This window comes from Tachypleus tridentatus, chromosome 3 (assembly GCF_004210375.1).
Source record: "Tachypleus tridentatus isolate NWPU-2018 chromosome 3, ASM421037v1, whole genome shotgun sequence".
Classification (NCBI taxonomy): domain Eukaryota; kingdom Metazoa; phylum Arthropoda; class Merostomata; order Xiphosura; family Limulidae; genus Tachypleus; species Tachypleus tridentatus.
This window is the reverse complement of record NC_134827.1, coordinates 12,592,387-12,612,098: the sequence shown is the minus strand read 5'-3', so window position 1 is coordinate 12,612,098 and position 19,712 is coordinate 12,592,387. Positions and strand designations below refer to the sequence as shown.

The following is a 19,712-nucleotide window of genomic DNA, read 5'->3' as shown; positions in this document are numbered from 1 at the left end:
TACGGAAAACAATGTAATTAGTTTTGTAACACAAAATCACTGTAGCGGAAAAGAGACGACATTTGTTTCAAGCTATTTTTATAAATATAGGTATTGTGTGTCATCATAATTAAACACAACATTAGTACAGATGAACAAATCAAGCGAGCCTATATTATTGTTTATTGTATCCATGCGTATCGCTTTTGTACAGAGTTATCCATGAAATTCTTTGATGTCATTCCTTTTGTATTTTTTAACTCGTGAAATAATTACACGTCTGATTTAAATGAAATCTTCGTATTGGATTCAAATTCCTTTTCTCGAATCTGAAAATAATAAATTGAAATATTTTTCTTTCTTCAACAGTAATGGCAAAAACAAATAAGTTATTTTAGGATTTTTAAATGTTTCAGTGGCTTGACTTCCATCTTACCATGATAAAATAGAAAATTCAAATCATTATAATGATCAGTGTCATGCTGTTTTCGGGCTATGTGATATTTGATGTCACTCATGTGCACTAAATACTTATAATAGCGCGCATAATAGACTGAAGACTATCTCTACGGTGATTTTCTAAACGCTATAAGTCGATAACTCTACGTTTTAAATATTAAAAGTTTATAGGTTTGATTTTAATTTCGCGCAAAACTACACGAGGGCTATCTGCGCTAGCCGTCCCTAATTTAGCAGTGTAAGACTAGAGGGAAAGCAGCTAGTCATCACCACCCACCGCCAATTCTTTTATCAACGAATGGTGGGATTGATTGTACCATTATAACGCCCTCACGGCTGAAAATGCAAGCATGTTTGGTGTGACGGGGAATCGAACCCCCGATCCGCGGATTAGAATGCCTTAACCACCTGGCGATACCGGACCTAAAGTATGTATGATACACGTAATTATTATTATTCTCACAAATACATCAGCTAATAATTTTTGTTCATAGAAAACGATAGTATTTTCTCTTGCACGATATGACATTGGCTTCGTTATTCTTAAATTCACAAATATGTGTATTCGATAAAAGCTCAGACAGTAAGAAAAAACAGATCGTTTAATAACAATCAAACATTTTTAGTAATCACATGTAAATATATATGTATATAATATCAATAATATGAAGCTATTTATGGAGCTTTAATCTGATTAGTTACAATGATCTATATGGTATCTCCAAGACCAGAATAAATGGAATAAAAGCGCTTTCCGAGCGAACACTACATTTATTAACAATGCTCATTATTGAGAATATATTTCACAGTTGCAATTAAAACAAGTTTGCTTGAAAGTTGTATTTTGCTGTATAAAAAGTTAGATAGTTGTTGTTTAAACAAATTTTCAATAGAATTGAATTATGAATGGAGAAAGAAGAGTACATTCTGAATTATTATTTTTGTCAGTCGTCCTTTATGGAAGGTTTGATGTATAGAAGTCAACAATGTTGGTAAAAAAAGAAACAAAACAAACAAACAAACAAACACAAGAGCTCGAAGAAATGCTCCAGTAGGTTATTCAACATTTACTTTTTCTGTTTGTCATATTGTTGAAAGTCTATCAGTGCCCTTAGTGATAGAAGTGGATCCTCTTTCAAAGCTGCCTGGCTATAGCCAAATAATATGTTGTGTTCACGTCCGTAAGGTTTGTGCTGGTTGGTGGTAGCCGACTCACTCTTGACTAACCAGAACTCGTCAAGAGTTTTGTCTTGTGAAAATATGACCTTTGTTTGAAGAATACTCGAAATGTCTAGAAAGTCAGTAAATCTCGTATAGAGATATTTACATGAATTACAGTTTTTAAAAAGCCTTCGATATGAGAGAAATAAAGGTCAAGCGCGGTCTAGTGGTCAGTGTTTTGGTCATTTTATCCTATTATTGTCAATATTTCAGACTTACGGACGCCTAAACCCTAGCCATAGGAGTCTGTTCTGGCTGTTTAGCCAATATAAGATCAATGGCATTCAACTTTAAAACTATAGTTCTTTGAAATAAATATATGTTTCAGTGCTATCATGAAATATAAAAAGTTATTTAATACTAAATGCATGAAATATCTCCAGAAAAAAATCAGTTATTTAGCAGATAGCCCTATGTGGCTTTGCTATAAGAAAAATAAACATTTTTTTTAATACAAAACATGATTTAGTAAAAAAAGTTTTAAAATAATTTATTAAAGGGTTGTTGTTGTTTTGAATTAAGCACAAAGCTACATAACGAGCTATCTATGTTATGTTTACCACGGGTATCGAAACCCAGTTTTTAGCGTTTTAAGTCCGCAGACATACCGCTATATATATATTTATATCTATGTATGTATATATATATATACAAATGAGAAAACTATGCCACTAGTGTCCGTTCCATTCGCCATTTTAAACTAAAATTTGTGAAATGTTTTTTTAGTTCTTCTACGTATGATATGAGCACTACACGACAGAGTTAATAACTTACACTTGTGAAGGGAAACTGGTTTGAAAAGAACAAAGTTATCATGAAATTTTACTATAAGGAATTTGTAGTGAAAAACAAGACACACACATCGTTATAGAACAAATAAATAGTGTGTATGTTCTTATAGTAAAGCCACATCGGGATATGTACTGTAACCACGAGAGGGATTCAACCCTTGATTTTAGAGTTGTGAGTTCTGAGATTTACTGCTGTCCCAGCGGGGAACAAATAAAGAAATACATTGGCTTACTAATTCTTGTAATCATAGTTTTTTAAAAAAAAACGTCCACTATTAGTTTGAATGACATTGATACAGTAAGTTAACACAAGAATAATTCGACGAAAAAAATAAATTAACATGTCACCTCTTTTAATTAACTTTATTCACGTTTCCTCTAGCTCAGCTTATTACAACGTTTATTTTTTCATTTTATTACATTTATGTGTTACTTCTCCACATTCAAGTGATTATACCTTTACATATTAGTGACAACAAATAGGGTTGGACAACCCAATTAAGAAAGATGTCACATTTCGTCCCCTGGTGACAAGTATAATACATACACGTGTATATATTACGTTTTCATCTTAATGAGTACATTATACATACTTACAAGAATGTATAAAGCTATAAAGTAATTTTTTTATTAAACACTGAAAACTCTCAGTTGGGCACATGTTTTAACTTATGGTGCTTTAGATTGTAATAATGAGAAAATAATGATGTATCTTTAATAACTTTCTTTTTAATGCGCAAATATACAGAAGAGTCATCTGCGCTCTGTCCACCACGGAAAATCAAATTCCGAATTTTAGAGTTGGAAGTCTGCAAAATAACCGCTGACCAACAAGAGAACAAATATATTTTTTACTTTGCTTTTCTTTATAATCCATATCTTTCCACGAAATATTATTCACTTCAAGAACCAATCTATAAATTAATATTTAGACGTATACAGAACTTTTTCAGTTTAGTCTTCTTATTGCGGTTTAATTTGTTTTCGCAGGAAAACGATTTTCCAGTACATAATGTATGTATTTAAAACAAATTTAAGCTTTGGCAAATCAAAATTACATATATTTTTGAATTTTGCAAAGGAATGAATAAAAACATATATGAACATGAGTGATGTCGAGAAAACCCACTTGTAGAAAAAAATATATGTGTAAAAACGGCTCGTTTGGGTTGAGAAAATTACCTCTTCCTTTCTTTGTGAACCTGACGATGACCGAAGAAGGTCGAAACGTTAACGTTGTTCGCTCCTCTACGTAAGAAAAAAAAATTTTCTCAACCCAAACGAGCCGTTTTTACATATATGAACATGCACTAAAATATGTAACACTATTTATTAATTTAACAAAATAGTTTTACGTAATCTCGACGTTGTAAATATATGTTGTCTGAAATTTGATTATTTCTATGCCACTGTTATTGAAACATTATTCGATTCTTTCTCAACATTTTTTTTCAGAACAAAATATATCCGTTAAATTTACAATAATTATGTTTTATTTGTGATGATTCATAAGATTTATACAATTCGAGAGGGACAGCCAGAACTCAGGTAGCTTATTGAGTATCTTTTGGCTAAAAACAAAACGAAAACAAAACACAACTGTATTTCGACTTTTAATTGTTGTTACCTATGCATGGATAACAATAGAAAATGATTTGCGAATAATAAAACCAAGGATGAATTAAAAATTCAACAAGTTTTGGTAAAAGAGTTTCTAGATCTATCATTAATTTTTTCTGTCAACAAATACAGATACACACCGTATTACATCAGACTAGATATAGTTTCGTACAATATGCTTCTGCCACAGTGTTTACCGCGCTACAGCTGTTTTCGTTCGAACAGCAAGAGATACAACAGACAGAATTTACATTTCATTACCAGATTGTGTGAAAATTAAATATATGTCAATACAGATATAAATATAGACTTGTGGAACAACTTGATTTGTGTTTTGAGATAATTTCGATATGATAAATTTTAACTTAAGGCTTAAAGTTCATTTTAGCGTTCTTTGTGGTTTGGTTTTTGGAATTTCGCACAAAGCTACTCGAGGGCTATCTGTGCTAGCCGTCCCTAATTTAGCAGTGTAAGACTAGAGGAAGGCAGCTAGTCATCACCACCCACCGCCAACTCTTGGGCTACTCTTTTACCAACGAATAGTGGGATTGACCGTAACATTATAACGCCCCCACGGCTGGGAGGGCGAGTATGTTTGGCGCGACTCGAGCGCGAACCCACGACCCTCAGATTACGAAGCGCACGCCTTAACGCGCTAGGCCATGCCAGGCCCCCGTTCTTTGTGTCTCATACGTTTCAGATATTTGAAAAGTCGGGAATAGGTTAACCAAATGATATTTTGTTCTTAATAATATATCACTATTCAACACCAGGTGATGAAGGAAGAGAAGTCATACTGTAGTAGAAATGAAATATAACAAACAGTCACAGCTCTGACAGCTTTATTTGCAAGCAGTGAAAACTACGGTAAAAGTTGAAAGAATCAACCAGTTTGATATATCATTCTATTGTTGCACTTATTGTTTTTAGAGTATACTAAACATAATTAGGAACAGTTTGGTGTTTATGGTAATTGCGAATTTTGAGCAAATACTCTCAATACTATCTATTCATTAAAATAGATAAACTTAAGGATGTATTTCTTTATTCTAGACGAAACAGCGAAACATAAGCAAACAGTTAATAATATAAGTATCCAACTACTGACTGTATATTTTATTTAGATACACATTTCATCAATATCAGTTTTGTTGCGACTGTAGTTTGTCTGGTTCAATATTACAGACTACAGTTCCAGAGAAAACGTATATTTTATAAACCTGTTAGATGTTGGTCTTACCCATAGCAAAGAAGTAATAAAAATCTACCGTTGAATTGATTTTTTTTTTCACCATCACGAAAACTGAGTTAATGTGTAGCAAAACTTTCACTGGACACACAATGCTATTAATGAAAATGAATGAATGATAGGACGAAACATTAGCTGCCATTTTCATGTAACTGTAAAGGAAAAAACCGAAACCTAAAATAGTTTAGAGTTTGAACCGTTTATCTTGTTAATACCTTCATATCCAAGTGTTAACGTTCGTTGGTTTGGTTGTTCCGATTTCTGCTGATAGGTGAAATTCATTCAATTGCTCATGCTTACTGTGGTCGTTCCTCTCATGTGGATGAAAGGAGTGTGTGTGTTTTTTAATAGCAACATCACATTTAGATATCTGCTGAGACCACCGAGGACAATCCAACCCCCCATTTTAGTGTTATAAATCGGAATACTTATCACTGTACCAGCGGTGCACGGATGAAGGGCAAGTCTAAAGGTTTACAACACTAAATAAAAAGTTTCGATCGCCGTGCTGGGCAGAACCCAGGTAGCCCATTGAACAGTTTGTATTTAATAACTTCCAATCATATACAGAAGAATTAATTATTTGGAAATTATAATTATAATTAAATATTTGAAAGCTGCTCATTTATTTATTTATTTTTAATATCAGACATTAGGCTGCTGCTAAAACACTGAATATTTGAAGTTGATGAATAATTAATCTTACCGTTTTTGTATACGATTTCATAAACCATCTTTTATAAAGTATTGGATACTTTGCAAGTTTTAAGTGTAATGTGGTCAGTATTTTTGTGCAGAGGGTTTCTAAAAATTCAGTGATGTATTTTTTTATGAAAAAATGTTAGGCTCAAACAAGTGCTTCTGGGAATTATCTTCTCGCATGGTTTTGTCAGTCACATTATGAAGTACATTGTCGTGATGTTCTGTAGCTTTTAGAAACCTTTCACGTTTTTTTTTGTGAAATTAGGTAAAGAGAAAAGTCGACAGCACTGACTTAGTTTTTATTGGCAAGTTAAAACTATACTCACTTCCTATCTGCAGGATGATTTCAAGTTTGAGGAAATATTACTTTCTATAATCCGAAATGTTACCAACCTTCCTGTTGTCGGGCTTACTGTATTAGGTTCCAAAATAAGAACTCGAAAGATGAGGATGGCTGGACATACTACAGGCATAGAGACAAACGTAATAAGATGTTCCTTTGAACGTGAATAACTTGTCCATTTTAAAGTAATCTTAAATTAAAAGTTTAATTTGATTTAAATTTATTACATGGAACAAATAATAGAAAATATTTTTAACGGCAGTGGGGTGTATTGGGTAGAAGTGAGTTTTTCCGCTTAACCTAGTAGCACTAATTCAGCCTCAAACTGTGTAGCGAGTTATTGCGGTAATGGGTCGCGAACCACAAATTTACTGATTCATAATCCACACACGCTAACAACTAGCCACACCCCGTCCAAGGTATAATTATTTTAAAAGAGTGATTTATGAAATAATAGACCAAACATTTGATTACAATAGAAATACATAGGATGAAAAACATTGACAAGTCAAACGCAAAGAACTTCTATAAAATCCTAGTTCTCGACAGATAGGCCTAATTTCTTTAGGAGTAGGCGATGTGTTTGTTGTAAAATCTAATTCGTATTAGGAAAACTCCATCATCTAAGCACTTTAGGGAGATAACATGAACAAGAAATAAATATTTGTCACTAGGTAGCGCTCTCGTTGTTTTATGTATAAAAAATGTATTATTATGTTAGTCACTGTGAAATAATTTCTTCATTGGATTTTGTAGAACTTATATCTATTTCTACTAAAACAATACTTCTATCAATATACATAAAATTTTACGTTGATTTTTAAGAAAAACAAAACACTTTATTGGAACTGAAAAGAAACATTTCAAAATCGAATTTAATATTTCAACTAGATATAGTCTGCAACATAATATTCACGACATATACTAATCATAAACAACATAGCATTCACGACATATACTACTCATAAACAACATAGTATTCACGACATATACTACTCATAAACAACATAGCATTCACGACATATACTACTCATAAACAACATAACATTCACGACATATACTACTCATAAACAACATAACATTCACCACATATACTACTCATAAACAACATAACATTCACCACATATACTACTCATAAAGATTAAACAACATAAATAATTATTTTTTTAATACAAGCAAACCTATTGACACATTAATTTTAACGCACATATCAGCTAAATTTACAAACTAGTATGTCTTCCAGTACATAACAAGTAGTATTTCTACTAAACGTGAGATAAAATTTACATATGGTGTGTGTATAATAGGTTTAATTATTATTTTTATTAGTCGTAAAGTTAAATCATGCTGAATGTTACATACGTGAGTACTAAATACACAACAGTTACTTCACTTATTATTGCAGACAGATTAATATGATTCCTTAAATAATATCAAACATGAAGTTTACAGCATGTATGATGGCATTACAGATGCTTCCTATTGGTCATAAACCATTGAAAATAAACACTTTTTTGCTGTGCTAAAACAAATAACTTCTATTGTTCAATTTTCATGCTATGTATAATTATTTAGTGACTAAGTGTGTGCGAGTGTGTTTTCTTATAGCAAAGTCACATCGGACTATGTGTTCACCGACGGGAATCGAACCCCCTGATTTAAGTGTTGTAAATTTGTAGACCTTCCTCTGTACCAGCGGGTAACTAGTAACAACCCCATCGACGGAACATCGTTTCACTCAAAAGTGACAGTAAAATCGTTACAGATGAACCGAACTAGGATCATTGTTCTGCCCATTAAATGTTCTAATAATTATAAAACCAATACGGTGCTGAGAACTACAGCTAAGAAAATACAGATTTACTCTGTAGTTAGCAAACGGCTGAAAAAACAGCAATTGCAAATGCGCTCATAAATCTTTAATTTATTGCATGACATTTCGAAGGTTTTTAAAGATCATAAACTGAAATTTCACTACTTTTGATCACAAAATGCATGTGTGGAAATTTCTTCACCCGACCAAACTTTTCCCGATATTTTACAGTTACGATGACTTGATATACGACAGAAAAATCGCTGGAGTATTTAATAGGAATCTAGCTTCGTGTAGAAACGGTGGACATATAATGTGTCACAGCTGGCACGTAAAGACCAGTAGCATATGTTTTTAACTTTTCAGAATATGAATACTAAAATTACTTTCTGTAATAAACTAAAACTAGTTCGTCGCTAGAACAGAGAATAAAATTGGGATATGAAGTTAAGCGCAACGTCTCAACTCAACAACGAATGCTTAGCTTATTTAAACGTGCGATCACGAATACTATTAATACAAAAGTAAGATATTTTGTATTGTTTTTCTTTAATTTTAATGTAGTGTTTGTCTCAGAACGTGTTGTTTACAATACATACATGCTTGGTATGCTAGTATAGAGGCTTCATTCCGGTGGATCAGACGTGCCTTTAGGGCTTACAACGGTAAAAATTGGTGTTTGATAACTATGATGAGTACAGTGCAGATAATCCATTGTGTTGTAAGTTCTTAGTTTTTTATTACTGCCTTTATTTGTGGATCATTTCAAATTAATTGTTTGTAAAGTTCCCCGCTGGTACAGCACTGTCTTCGGATTAATAACGCTAAAATCAGGGGTTCGACTTCTCTCGGTAGGCACAGCAGATAACCCAATGTGATTTTGCTACAAGAAAACACACACACACAGTTGTTTTTAAAATATTATTGTTATTTTATTCATACAAAGCTACACAATGGACTATTTACTCTGCGTGGTATCGAACCTAGGATTCTCGGTTTGTAAGTTCGTGAGCTTACTGCTATCCCATCAGCAGACCTTAAAGGATGAATTAGATCCTCTACAAATTTTTAGCAATAAAATCTCTTTTTTTTTCTTTTCGATATGTATTTTTATTACAATTTTAACTGTACAAAATGAAAGAAGGTCACAGTCTATTTTATTAAAATTTATTCTGTTTTAGTCTATCTAGAGTTATATGTTTACACTAATATTAAACGCAGTTTTGATGTCATTCGTAATTTTATGATAAATACAATCTTTAGTTTAGAAATAACTCTACAATATATGAGATTATTTTTGTTCTGAAAATAATAACCAACAAAAATTGTATGTTGTGCTTTGTGATCAGTTACAACATATAGACTGATTAGAAATAAAACACTCACGCTATTTTCTCTTTACCCATTAGTTGTAGGGAAATAAAAATAATTTCATCTAAAGTAATATTCAAACAAATCTGCTTTCTTATTGCTTTTTTACTTTTCAGTAAATTTTTGTTTAAATCTATTTCTGACCACAAAAGTCTTACTGAAAATTTATGTCTATCGAACTGTTATACGTTGAAGTGTACAAAATCTATGCTAGAATGTTTAAAAATATCACATTTAAAATGATGTAAGTTTGCCTTATATACACTCTATATCACAATTTTAGTTTTAACCAATTCAATACAATGAGCTTATTATACGAGATATTTACGGTGCCTACCCATATAAGACTCAGCTTCTGTCCATAAATCTGTTTTTTTTCCTATGAAAGTCAACGAAGAGTCACGTTTTTCACATGTACGGTACGTATAATTGTCGTCAGTGGATTTCCAAAATACGCACAGAAATCATTTGCATGTTTTGAAAGGAAGACACAGGTATATTCTGTATGTTCTCATTTTAGAAATAAAGAATATTTTTCAACATGCATTAGTATAGAAATCATTGCAATGCACCGATACGAAAATAAATTGTTTTCAAAATGCGCCACAGTTTTTAAGATCATCTTAAATTAATTAATATTTTCCAGGAAACAACAAAGTGAAAGCCTTTGAGAGTTACAATCACATTTAAACATATCGGCTGACTAAATTGTAAATATTAAATAATTCATGACCAGACGATTTTACACATTGTCTTTTCATGGACTTTTACACTGGAACAAAGTTCATAACACAAGAACCAAGGCATTAGCTTGTTCGTTTATTTTGTTAAATTTCACGCAAAGCTACTCGAGTACGAACTGCATCACCCGATCATAATTTTGAAGCGACAGACTAAAGGAAAGACAACTAGTCAACACCATCCACTGAAAACTTTGGGGTTGCTATTTGACAACGAATACTGGTATTGACTGTAATGTTACAACACTAATTGCTGAGAGTGTAGGCATATTCAGTGAGATGTCCAACCAGGCAGTAGCAGTTCATGCAGTGTGTGTTCAGTTCAGTATTGTTACGAAACAAGTTCCTTGTTTTGGCTTGTCTCTGATATTTCTAATTTGTACACAGTTCCCTTAAGCTGATATTCATAGTTTGAATATATCGCCTACTTCCAAAACTCAGCAGAAACTCATAAGAAAAAATTAGTAAATGAGTAAACCCAACAGGAAAAATGGGGTATTTGCAATAATACGTCAAGATGAAATATAAATACTCACTAGTTAGTAAAAATCTTGCCTTTTCTCAATATCACGTGACGTATTTTAGCAAAATACGATGTATTATTAACAGTGGGTGACACTGTACTTTCCACTTTCTCTTATGTTCAACGTATTTTATGGCCATTATTGCGCACGGATTTCGTAAAATAAGTAAGAACTTCAACGCTTAGAAATGCACAATAATTATTGTATAGAGGTAAAAACAAAATAAACAATTATGTTATTGTATATATATATGAATGTTCGTGTAAGTCTAAATCACTTTATGTTATTATATATATATGAATGTTCGTGTAAGTCTAAACCACTTTATATTATTATATATATATGAATGTTCGTGTAAGTCTAAACCACTTTATATTATTATATATATATGGATGTTCGTGTAAGTCTAAACCACTTTATATTATTATATATATATGGATGTTCGTGTAAGTCTAAACCACTTTATATTATTATATATACATGAATGTTCGTGTAAGTCTAAATCACTTTATGTTATTATATATATATGGATGTTCGTGTAAGTCTAAACTACTTCACATTTATTTATTTAATTTCAATACATTACGTGCTTCGCACAAACAGATACTGGTGCAAGAATATGTAGGGTCAGGTTTAGAGCTGTGGGACAATGGTTGGAAACCCGGATGTAAAATGACCATCTTGATTACTGAAGCTGTTTACATTATTCTATTGTGGTAGTTGTAATGATAGGTTAGTTTAATTCAATATCCTTAGTATTACCAAATAATAACGCTTCATTTCACCCAGGTTTTTTCATACTGTAACAATACAGCTGGAAGAGTTAACCTAAAAAGTAGGCTCAAAAACATAGCAGTAACATGAACTAGGAACACTGACATCTTAAGTACTTTTAAAAATGCCACAGCAGTTACAATTAAAGAATGTGTAGAATTATAAGTGATTTTCAGAATGTTATTAACTCTACACCAAATGTCACATTGTGGTTTTTAATCTGCTCCAATAACGCTGCCAGTAATTGTAAAAGTAAGCAAACCAAATTATACTAAACAAAAATATACAAATTAATATCCTTCACTTCCTACAAAGGTTTGTATTCAAAGATATATATTTCGGTGAATTTTAAAATTCAAAATGCTTACTTAATGTAGACGTAAATGTGTTTATATAGTATTACATCACATTCTGGTTTCTGTACACGTGCTAGTCTTTTTCAAGTGCAGACAGCACCATATTCATGTAAACTTACGGTATAAAATTTGTAAAATTAACAACTTACGTGAAATATTTTTATAAAAAATATTTTTATTAGCTTATGTGTGTGTGTATATGTTAAAGGTGTTATGTTTATTTTTACAAAAAAACAACAACAAACAGACAAAACACGTGAAATTTCCGATTTGTAGAGAACGTAACCCTAAAATCTATTGTACAAAATTATGTATCAAAATGAATATATATATATATATATATATTTAAACGGAATTACATTGGTGGTTCAAATGAAACTTGTCTTAACCTCTCATTAAATAACAAACTTCAAAGGTGAGAAATAGTATTTAGGTTAATTTAAGCTCTCAATATTCGAGGTTGAGCGATGTGGTTTGTTATAAACTATAAGAGAGATGTCTGAGCTATTCTTCCTTAATGTAGTTAGGGCGCTCGACTCGTAATCTGAGGGTCGAGGGTTCGAATACCGTCACATCAAACGTTCGATTTTTCAGCCGCGAGCATGTTATAATGTGATGGTAAATCTCACTATTCGTTGGTAAAAGAGTAGCTCTAGAGTTAGCGGTGGATAATGATGTCTAGCTGCCTTCCCACTAGTCTAACACTGCAAAATTAGGAACGGCTAGCGCAGATAATCCTTACGTATCTTTGCGCGAAATTCCAAAATCATATATACTCGCACACGTGTTGAGCATTAAGTACAAAGTTACACTATGGGCTACTTAAGCCGTAGCAACTATTGTACCGAAGCTCACGATTTAGCGTTGTAATCCTGGAAATTTACTTCTGAACCGCAGATAGACATACACACGCATACCTTTGTGGTCTTTAATTTAGTATTGAAGGTAGTGAGTACGTTTGGGAAAACAGCTTTTATTTCAATATGAACGCATCACTAGAAGTAATATATACACTTTTAAGAAGATTAATTGTAGATTCTTTAACAGAAAAGAAAATCATTAACAGAAGACTATTTAGCGAAAACTTAAAAAAACAATAAAACAACAACAACTTAGTTTTTATATAGTAATTATTGATTTGTTTCCCATCAAGTTCTGGCGATAGAAAATTAATCTCGACAGGTAAAAGTAAATAAAAAAATATGGTTTTTACTGAATATATGGATATTAAATGGGAAAAGGAGAAAAGGAAATTGATGCATAATAAACGATAGTTTAAGTTACGAATAATAAAACAGTAAGAAAATATGTATTAATTAATTGGATGGCCGTTTGATTAAGCATAGATTTTTCATAATAATCATTGTAATTTTTTTCAGCCCATTCTTACACGTTATAATTGAGAATTACGTTCTTAAATTTTAAACCGTCACTGCAGTAAAATATATATCCGTATGCGTGTGTGAAACGTTTTTATTAAAGAAAAATAAATTTATGGAAGTATGTAGCTTGCAGAAAATTGAGATTTACAAGTGGAAATTGGCGCTGATAATTTTGCCATAAAGTATTTAAAACAGCAATAATAACTTTATTTTCTTTGAAAATCACCATGTTTATATTTTATGTGAAAAAAAATGAAAGCATATTCGTTTAAATTCTCAAGCGACTAATACTTTTAACAAATATTAAAGTTTTCTGAAGAGATATATGTTTGTAAAAAAGGCATTCTTGGAACTAGCAAACTTAAATCTTGGATCCAGATCCAACTTATATCAGTTCCATTATATTGATTTAAGCTTGAAAGTGTTAGTTAAACACAACAATGGGCGTTTTATAATGTTCCCTCTTTAATTATGTCAACAAACAGAATGTATAATACCATAATTAGCTTAAATGTCAACCATAGAAAGCTATGGCTAGAGATAGCAGTATGTCATATAGGTAGAAGCGAAATACGATGGGTAGAAAATCAATAAACAATACGTGGGTTTCTCTCAATAGGTGGTTAATGTTATGCTGAGATTTAATTCCACGCAGATTTCCTTCATTGAATGGTATCACAAGTTGACATTTCGAGCTCATATTGTTCGTTGTTATTGTTAACTTTCAGCACTATGCTCAGTATGTTTTCTGAATAAGTGCGCCTCCACACCAAATTCGTGGATCATTACTCACCCTACATTCAAAACAAACAAAAGAAAAAAACTGACAAAAGTTGCTGAACTTTTCGATTAAACAATTATCAACGATTAGATGACTTTCTAGATACGTCGTGACTGAGATGCTGGAAGTTAAGTGTTTTTCTTGATTCATAGCCAAAGGCGTGTGTAAATATCGCTTTTGACAGCAAAATGTTGCACTTCGCCTTTTACTGTTTCATTTTTCGGGTTTGGTTGCCGAGGCAACCATGATAGCGATATGTTCCCTGCTGAGTGAGCTTCCCTGCATGGAGTCCCGTTGAGTGGTACAGCCACATGTGCATACCACTGATGATCACCAGCCTTTCGCACGCGCCATCGTAGCCCACGGCACGAGCTCGAATAGTGGGTCCATAAAACCAGACATGTCGCGAGAAATGGAGAGTCTCCTTGTAGATGCCTACAAGAAAGCTTTTATCAGCAGTACGGCACCAGATATAAAGACGAATTTTGTCCATTTAGTTCCACCTACGGCCGGACATGATCGAATAAAATGAGTGGGGAGAATTTTGCGTGACAGGAAATTTCCTTTTCTATCACAGTATGCTGTAGACACCATAAATGTGCACGACAATTCTATTGAGAAATTCACTCTTCTCAGAATTAACTTTACTATACGATCAAACTCCCATTTCCTTTAGAGATTCACAGCCCATTTCCAAAGCAGTAATACAGAAATGACCAAATATTTTATTTTAAGCAATAAACCAAATAACAAATTGAACACAACTACATGGGGCAAAAATATCGTTGCTTTAGTAAAAGAGGCAAAATTAATTACGAATGAAGCTAAACTATACATAACTACATTCTTGTCCAGGTCAACACTGACCTCAAACAGTTTGTTGTGATATAATCCTTTTATTTGAAGTATCTATTTAAGAAAATAATCAGAAGCTGTAATTTTGTCCTTTATCTATTTTTCTTTCAAACGAACAACAAAATTTGCTCAGATCTTGACAACAGTTAGCAGAGAATTTGCTTGTTTGTAGTTAATCGCAAATCTGTACAATGAGTTATCTATGCTCTGCCCACCACGGGTATCAAAACCAGGTTTCTAGCACGTGAACCGAAAATTTGTATGTACCCCCCACATGGACCTAATGAACCTTCATAACAATTTTGGTGAAGATCCTTATAAACCTTGCGAAGTACTTACATGGGCATAAATCAGAAAGTACCATTATATTTATTTAGGTTTATTCTGAAAAGTAACAAGGATGTAACGAAAGTGGCTAAATAAAGATTGTGAAGGACTGCAAATTTTGTGTTTTATATACGCGATTCAAAAATAAGAAATATCTTCTAACATATCCATATATATATATATACATTCTATTATAGGGTTATTTTTATATTTAAATGTTGGGGTAATCATTGTTACGTACAACCATCTAAAGACAGGGAAAAGCTGTGGGAGTTGAGACATTGTTGATTTAAAAACTTAATTCCTAGCCCCCAAATGGTTCTCCATAGCTAGTAACTTGTTCGACATCTGCGTTTGAGTAACTTCTGACAGATGAAATATCCCCTGGTGGCTATGACCACAGATATTTTCTATTATGAGTTAACTGTAATGACAAGGACAGGTAATGGAAAATTTTGTCTCATTTTTAAGTGTCATTTTGAATGTTTTGGTTTCGATTTGTATTATATTTGTTATTGTTATATAATATTCATTTGATCGCATCTTTACAATTAATGTAATTTATGGTATCAAAACATATGCATATAAAAATACAATAAAGAGGTAAAATTCCTGAGCTACTAATTTGGTCCTAATATATATTTTTTTTTGTTAAAAACTTATAACTGCGATTTCTCAGATCTGTATGTATCAGTTTGTCCTATCAAAATGCTATTAGAATGTATTATGTTAGACAATACATTTAAAATTCAAGCAGTGTGTACATACATAAACATACTGTAGATTGCTGTATGTGATTTTTAATGAGATTATGTTAATTAAGGTAGACAAATTGTAGAACCATTTGAGATATACTGGAAACATCATTTATACAAACACGTTCGATATCATCAAAAGATAAATCAATTTTGCATCATTTCATTACCGTGTAAAAATCTTATGAATTTTTTTCAGTAGTTTTCATAATTTATATATTCAGAACAGAGAAAAAACAACGGACACGAGTTAAACTTGTGGTAGAGATCCAGATTTCGAAACTAGTGGGCCACGTTGAATCCGTTTGATAACGCAAAACAGTTTCTGTACTTTAGGGTGTGGGTGCATTAGAAGAATAATGACAAACCAGAGATTGTATGGGGGCTGTAGGATGCTGGTGACTGGCTGCCTTTTCTCTGGTCAGCTGTTTAAAATTAGAGACGGCAGTAAGATAGAACCTAAGTAGCATTGCCACAAATATACGTAAACAGAATACGATGGGTCGTTCTCATTCTGCAGCAGAGGTATTATTCGAAGAAATAAAAAAAATGAAACCTAAACTTTAACTTTTAAAACTACATACTTTAACTTTTATCAGGATATCAAATACAAAATTTTAACAAATAGCAATGTATTGCAAATGAATGAATAAGTAATTTTAAATCCTCCTGTTTACATTTGAAGTTTGCCAGTATGTTTGCATCTTGAGTGTGTAAAATTTGACAAAATGGAGTTATAATAGTATGAACATAAAACTCCTAATGGGCATAAACACAATTGAAATAATAAAAGTAATTGTAAAATACAAAATTATTATATATTTGCTTTTGCTAAAATACTATTAACGCCATGTTATATACATTATGATACAATAGATACAGCATAATCTATTTCAAATTTTAGAAACACGTTAGTAAAAATAACTGATATCACAGATATCTGACACATTTTTATAACGTTTGTAATTATGTCGTTTGTATACGAAGTTTGGTTTCTTTGTTTTTAATTTCGCGCAAAGCTATTCGAGGGTTATCTGCGTTAGCCGTCCCTAATTTAGTAGTGTAAGACTAGAGGGAAGGTAGCTAGTTATCACCACCCACCACCAACTCTTGGGCTATTCTTTTACCAACGAATAGCGGGGCTGACCGTCACATTATAACGCCCTCCACGGCTGAAAGGGCGAGTATGTTTGGTGTAACGGGGATTCGAACCCGCGACCCTCATATTACGAGTTGAGTGCCTTAACCACCTGGCCATGCCGGGTCAACCGAAAAATAAAAAAACAACAACATAAGAACGGTTTTACTATTTTGCTGTTTATGATACAATTGTACTTGATATTTACTTTAACTAAATTTTCATGTTAAATTTTTTTTTTAAATTACAAGCGAAATCGTTAACAATTACATAACAAATAAGTAAATATATTTTGTCACTTTTACTTTTGAGTCTGTATGTTAGAAGCTCTTGCACCTTTTTTAACAAAGACTAATGAAAAAAAACACTAAAATAAGATATTTGAAGACTTAATGATTGAAAAGTTCTCATTATAAATTTAAATTAATTGTTTTGAATACTTTGATAGTCTTTCCATTGGTGTAAACGTGTAGAAGAGCAGTCTATTAACATTTTGTTTGATATTCACGGAAAAATGTTTCATTAAAAAATAGAAATCATAATGAACTAAATACTTAACAAAATATGCAAACTATTTATCTATCTATATATTTAATAATTAAATGTATGTCTCTCTGTTATACTCTGTATCTTTTTATCGGTCAATTATAGAAAATATTATAGTTCAAAATGCTTCTTTTCAAAAGTACATTAAAGGAAAATTGTTCATGTTTTTCAAATCCTAAAATTCCATAACAATATCTTCGTATGTGTTGAACTGTGAATCTGAGAAAAAATATTAAAAGCAACAACGTTTCTTTTAGTCAGGGAGTTTTACGATAAAACGGAAATTCCTTTATCCATTGATTAAAAGAATCAAGATAGAAAAAAACAAATACAGAAAGTAATGTATTTGAGTATATATATATATATGTTCTTGTTCGGTTTATAGATTATTTATCTTTTCATGTCGGTACTATATGCATGAATTATTTTATTGTAATATGTCGATTGAATTCAGTTAAATTAAACTTAATATCTTCCACTAAAACCTTTTTATAGAAATGACAACTGTCAAAAAGTACTCACTTTGATAACAGTCTTTTCTTGCGCTTAGTAAAATGACAAGAAACAGTGGCATACCACGAAAAAAATACCCTCTGTTATTTAGCGAAACTGAGCGCTCTGCTGCGTTGGATGCACCCATTGCATAAAAACCCAAACGTTTTGCCAACAATGTATTACAATCAGTCTTCTTTGCTTGAAAACAGAGGCAGTGGAATTATGCTTACTCAAATAAGATATGGAGTGACAAAATATGGCTGTTAACGGTCCATTAGACGATCATATTACATCTACGCAATGTTTGCTTGTTTTGAATTTTGCGCAAAGCAACATGAGTGTTATCTGCGCTATCTGTCCCTACTTTATCAGCGAAAGATTAGACGCAAGAGAACTAGTCCTCACCACCCACTGCCAACATTTGGGCTACTCATTTATCGAAGAATTGAGGGACTGACCGTAACATTATAACGTCCCCATGGCTGAAAGCGTGAGCATGCTTGATTGGACGGGGATTCAAACCATTGATCTTCAAGGTTGCGAGTCGAGCGCCCTAACCACCTGGACATGCAGGTCGTATACGCTATGATACAAAGCATTTGGTTTATTACACATTTTTTATTTATTTGTCACTATTTTTAGAGAATTTACTGTTAAATTATTTCAACTGACATCTGCTAGTATAGCATAATTTAATCGATACTTTTTTAGAGCAAAGCCACATCGGGTTATCTGTTCTGCTAACAATGGGGAATCGAACCCCGTATTAAATTATAAGTACGTATCGAAGGACTTTTCTCCAGGACTTATAAAAAGGTAATAGTTAATTACTATTAGGATCCAGTAGTGTTTGTCTCAGTGCATGGGTTATACGTTTCAAGTTCTCCCTCCTTAGATATTGTGACAGCTTTACTGTTATACATTTATTTTAATACCTACGTTTGTTTCAGTATCATTTTTTTCCATGTGACGTATGTTGTTGGATGTGTATTGCGCAAGTTCCGCCTGTTCTCTAAATTTGTAGAAGATTCTCGAAAGCAAAAAGAATAATATGTGGTTTACGAAAATATTAGCTTGTTTTCGAACATTGTTGAACTTTCGAGAATCTCGCGTGATTGGTACAAAACCTAGCAGAGAGACAGTGATAGACTTTTTTATGTCAGTTACAGTCAGTATACTATAAGTCTGGGAAGCTATAATTGTTATTGACGGTTATTAATTGGAAAACTACAGAATATGATCAGGAACGTTTATAAATTTCGAACATTGCGAAGTGTTCAACTTTAGAGAATTAACTTCGGAAGTTATTATTTCTACAAGAACATTAGATATCTTCGTCTGTGAAAAGCAAGCTTGTAAACCGCGTTATACCAAACAAGAATAGAACTAGCTAACATTCTCATCAAGTGAACTCTACATATGTATCAACATCAGAGTAATTTGTGCCTCGTGGATCTAGACCATTTATAAAATATTAAGTTCCAGGCCATA

General features: G+C 32.3%; 1 long non-coding RNA gene across 15 annotated transcripts in view; it reads right to left on the bottom strand.

Moving 5' to 3' along the window:
* LOC143246369 (uncharacterized) overlaps positions 1–19,712 on the bottom strand; it is a 372,922-nt gene that overhangs the window by 97,559 nt on the left and 255,651 nt on the right. For 2 of the 15 annotated variants that reach the window (XR_013025931.1, XR_013025935.1), the window contains exon 6: positions 3,633–3,698. The exons of 12 other annotated variants lie outside the window; for them this stretch is intronic. This is a non-coding gene — a long non-coding RNA (uncharacterized LOC143246369). Of the gene's footprint in view, positions 1–3,632; positions 3,699–6,377; positions 6,485–19,712 lie in introns of those variants that run through there. One more of the 15 variants, XR_013025933.1, reaches the window with a different exon arrangement.